The 4,370-nt window shown below is 40.7% G+C and overlaps 1 pseudogene; it reads left to right on the forward strand.

Moving 5' to 3' along the window:
* The first annotated feature begins 442 nt into the window (after nucleotides 1-442).
* LOC108542408 (glycolipid transfer protein pseudogene) lies at nucleotides 443-1,732 on the forward strand (annotated as a pseudogene).
* Nucleotides 1,733-4,370: the final 2,638 nt, after the last annotated feature.

Below are 4,370 nucleotides of genomic sequence, written 5' to 3' on the forward strand. Positions count from 1 at the left end.
TATATCATTTGATAATATCTAAGACAAAACAGAAATATAGTTGCAAGGTACAATCAATATAAGGTTTAAAATTCCATTCCCTTCATCATACAAAAATAGGAATTGTGTATAAAACGCTACATAAAAATACTTAGCATAGCACTGTTCATAATCGAAAACTGGATATATCTATATATCTAATGTCCTACTGCTGAAGATCACTTACGATACAGGCATTCAGTGGAAAATTATATAACCATTTTAAATGACTTTGAACTAAATTTTTGGTGGCAAAGGAAAATGTTCATAAAGTTGAAAAAAGCAAGGAACAAAAGTGTTCCTACAGTATGATTCAAAGTTTATAAAATAGTATAAATGTGTGTGCATACACACACAAAATAAAAACCCTGAAAATGTATATATCAAAATATTACTATTTCTGGATAGAGGGATTACAGGGATTTTATAACTTTCTTCTTGTGTGTATTTCCCATACTCTTTTTTGTAATCTAAAAGTTAAAAGATTTCAAATTCCTGTTTTAGTTTTTACCCATATATAAATTTTGTAGCAGGAGGATTTCATAGACACTAAGAATCCAAATATGATCCCATGTTTAAGAATACAATTTTTTCGACGCTAGCATCCCCGGAGCCTGTGGTGGGTGGCTGTGACGACCCCAGCGCTGACGGCAGCTGGGGCATCACTGCAGGCCTCGACCCCGAAATGGCGCTGCTGGCTGAACACCTGCTGAAGCCGCTGCCCGCGGACAATCAGATCAAGACTAGGCACTTCCTCGAGGCGGTGTCCCACCTGCCGCCCTTCTTCGATTGCCTTGGGTCCCCAATGTTTACTCCCATCAAGGCAGACATAAGCGGCAACATCACGAAAATCAAAACCGTGTACGACACCAACCCAGCCAAGTTCCGGACCCTGCAGAACATCCTGGAGGTGGAGAAAGATATGTATGGAGTAGAGTGGCCCAAAGTAGAGGCCACACTGGCGCTGATGTGGCGGAAAAGAGGCCTCCGCTTCATCCAGGTCTTCCTCCAGAGCACCTGTGACGGGGAGCAGGACGAGAACCACCCCAACCTCATCTGCGTCAATGCCACCAAGGCCTACGAGATGGCCCCCAAGAAGTACCACGGCTGGATCATGCAGATCTTCCAGCCAGCACTGTACGCAGCCCCCTATAAGACGGACTTCCTGAAAGCGCTCTCCAAGGGGCAAAATGTGACAGAGGAGGAGTGCCTGCAGAAGATCCGCCTCTTCCTAGTCAACCATCGATGACTACACGGCCACCATCGATGTCATCTATGAGATGTACACCCAGATGATGGCCGAGCTTAAGTACAAGGTGTAGGCCTTCTCACCGCTGGACACACCCCCGACTCGTGGCCACACGGAGAAACAAGCAAACCAGAATCACTGTGAATCAAGTCTGTGAGCTGCCCCTGGCTTGCGTCCCCCAGAGCGGCCCAGAGTCCTGCCAGGGTCTGCAGGGGACAGCCCTTGTTTTTTAAGTCTTTTTTTTTTTCTTTTTTTGGCCTATTCTAAAGGACCAATAAATAATGATCTTACTTCCAAATCTTGGAATTTCACAACAGCACAGACTGACTTTATAGCTTCATTTCAGGGTGGTAAAAATCAATTAACACTTCTGATGAGTCAAGTCCCAGGGATTTTTGGTTTTGTTTTGTCGCCAACGAGGAACACAGCTCTGGGGGAATAGTGTCATCCACCTCATTTTAAAAATAAGCACATGATGGCCGGACGCCGTGGCTCACGCCTGTAATCCCAGCACTTTGGTGGAAGCCAAGGTGGGCGGATCACCTGAGGTCGGAAGTATGAGACCAGCCTGGCCAACATGGTGAAACCCCAACTCTACTAAAAATATAAAAAATTAGTCAGGCGTGGTGGTGCACGCCTGCAGTTCCAGCTACTCAGGAGGCTGAGGCAGGAGAATCGCTTGAACCCGGGAGGTAGAGGTTGCAGTGAGCTGAGATCGCACCATTGCACTCCAGCCTGGGCAACAAGAGAGACTGGTCTCAAAAAAAGGTGGGGGGGAGGTGGGTGGACCAATTGAGGTCAGAGTTTGAGACCAGTCTGACCAACATGGTGAAGTCTCTACTAAAAATATAAAATTAGCCAGGCACGGTAGCACAAGCCTGTAATCCCATCTTCTTGGGAGGGTGAGGCAGGAGAATCGCGGGAGGGTGAGGCAGGAGAATCGCTAGAAACCTTAGGTGGAGGTTACAGTAGCCAAGATCACGCCACTGCATTCCAGTCTGGGCAACAAGAGCGAAACTCCGTCTCAAAAAAAAAAAAAAAAAAAGCACGTGAACTTATGAGGCTCTTGCTGTATTGCTATTTCGGTTATTTTAAGGACTACAAAGAGTTTGATATGAAATGATGCAGGGCCTCTATGTGGGATTTTTTTTTTTTTTTTTAAAGCAAACTGGTGTGTATTCTCATGTGGTCCGCATAGTCCCGTCTCACAGCACTATTGTAAACCCTGCTCTTTCTGTCTCGCTAGACAGGTTTTTTTGTTTGTTTTCTTTTTTGTGTTTTCGTTGTTGTTGTTGTTGTTGTTTTACAGCTGAAACCAACCAGCAAGCCCTTGATGACCAAGAGGGGTTTCTTTCAAAGCTATAGGGCACAAACAAATTGACCATAGATGACTCTGTTTGCATTCTTCTGCAGAATTATTTCCTTCAGGGACAGATTTTTCAACCTAAGAAACTACCTACTGTTTGTATTCTCTTGACAGGGAGAGATGAACCCTTCAGCTGCTAAGATTCAAGAAAACGCCTCACTGCCTTAACCTTAACTGTTCTTCCTGGAGCTAAAAAAAAAAGCTGTATTTTTTAAAGTGCTGGGGCAAACAAAGCAACCCCAAAAGAACTGATGTGTGTTTTAAAAGAAAAAACCCAATGAGGAACAACTGGTGATTTTTATGCATAAACTAAATAACCCTTAATAAATAAATCTCTATTTTGGAATAAAAAAAATACAGTTTTTTCAATTTTTAAAAAAAAATACATTCTCAGTGACACCTATCTTAGCCTTGTAAGCTTGATATGTTTAACAGAGAGAACCAAAATTGAACACTGGATCAAAAAACAATTTCTTCTTGGGAGAGGAGGGGAACCAGACCAAGAGCAAATATTGATAATATTGAAATATATGAATTAATCTATAACTCTTATTTCAAAATGTTCAATAACTCTTGGCACAGAGATGACTTTTTATTGGCTTTTTATTGAACGCTATGTGATTCTTAACACTGTCATCTTCCACCCCCCTCCTTAATATATATGAATCCAAGAAGCTTGCAAGTCATATTAAAATATTCTTTCTTTAGTTTGGCAGAAATTTGTACTTTTGACCTTGAATTTTCCCTACTACCTAAACAGTTTTATCATAAATAAACATTTACTACTGCAGGCATTAAAATGGAATAGGACTTAATAACTAGTAAAATTCCTTCCTAACTTCAGGTTTTATGAAGATTTAAGTAACTGATGAAAAATTGAATAACATGAAAAAACAAAATTCATATTCACATTTCAAGTTGTATGTGTCAAAGCACTGGTGCTGAAACAGAATAGATTATCTTCTAATTTCACATCACTGAGTTATTCACTGCAGTAATGAGGAAACATATTATTGAGAAAGTTATACTGGAAAATTACCTAACATTCTCTGACAAGAAAAAAAAACTAACAATAAAAAGAAAAGCAGGCAAATGGGATGAAAAAATTATGATTTAGTATGGTGGTTTTTTATTACAAAGCTAAATATAGGGACAGATGTTTTTCGCTTTGATCACTCTCACACTGTTGCACTGAAAATAAAGAAAACAATAATACATAGAATGCAAGAACACTGATCAACACAATCTACAATATTTACATAGAAATTATTAGTCACAAAGGATTTTGGAGTATTCATTTAGTTAAGCAGTAACATGTCCTGAAGGCTTTCTATGTGGTAGGAACTTTGCTGGTTATCAGAAATGGAAAAAATGAAAAGCCACAATTCTTGCCCTCAACAAGATCATACACAGGGAGGTTTACACATCTACCACCTGTGATAAATCAGCCCAATTACATGGGCACCAAATCTAAAATGATAATCACTATGTTGCCTAGTAAAGTTAGATTATTTGGTTTAAAAATTCCCTCTTAATTTTTTGGTTTTACAATGCAGTTAAGATGTATGATTAATGAGATGCATTGAAAAACAAGATGAGAGGCCGGGCGCGGTGGCTGAAGCCTGTAATCCCAGCACTTTGGGAGGCCCAGACGGGTGGATCACGAGGTCAGAAGATCGAGGCCATCCTGGCTAACAGCGTGAAAGCCCGTCTCTAATAAAAAAGAAATAAAACTAG

Source organism: Rhinopithecus bieti, unplaced genomic scaffold (assembly GCF_001698545.2).
Source record: "Rhinopithecus bieti isolate Rb0 unplaced genomic scaffold, ASM169854v2 scaffold_20892, whole genome shotgun sequence".
Classification (NCBI taxonomy): domain Eukaryota; kingdom Metazoa; phylum Chordata; class Mammalia; order Primates; family Cercopithecidae; genus Rhinopithecus; species Rhinopithecus bieti.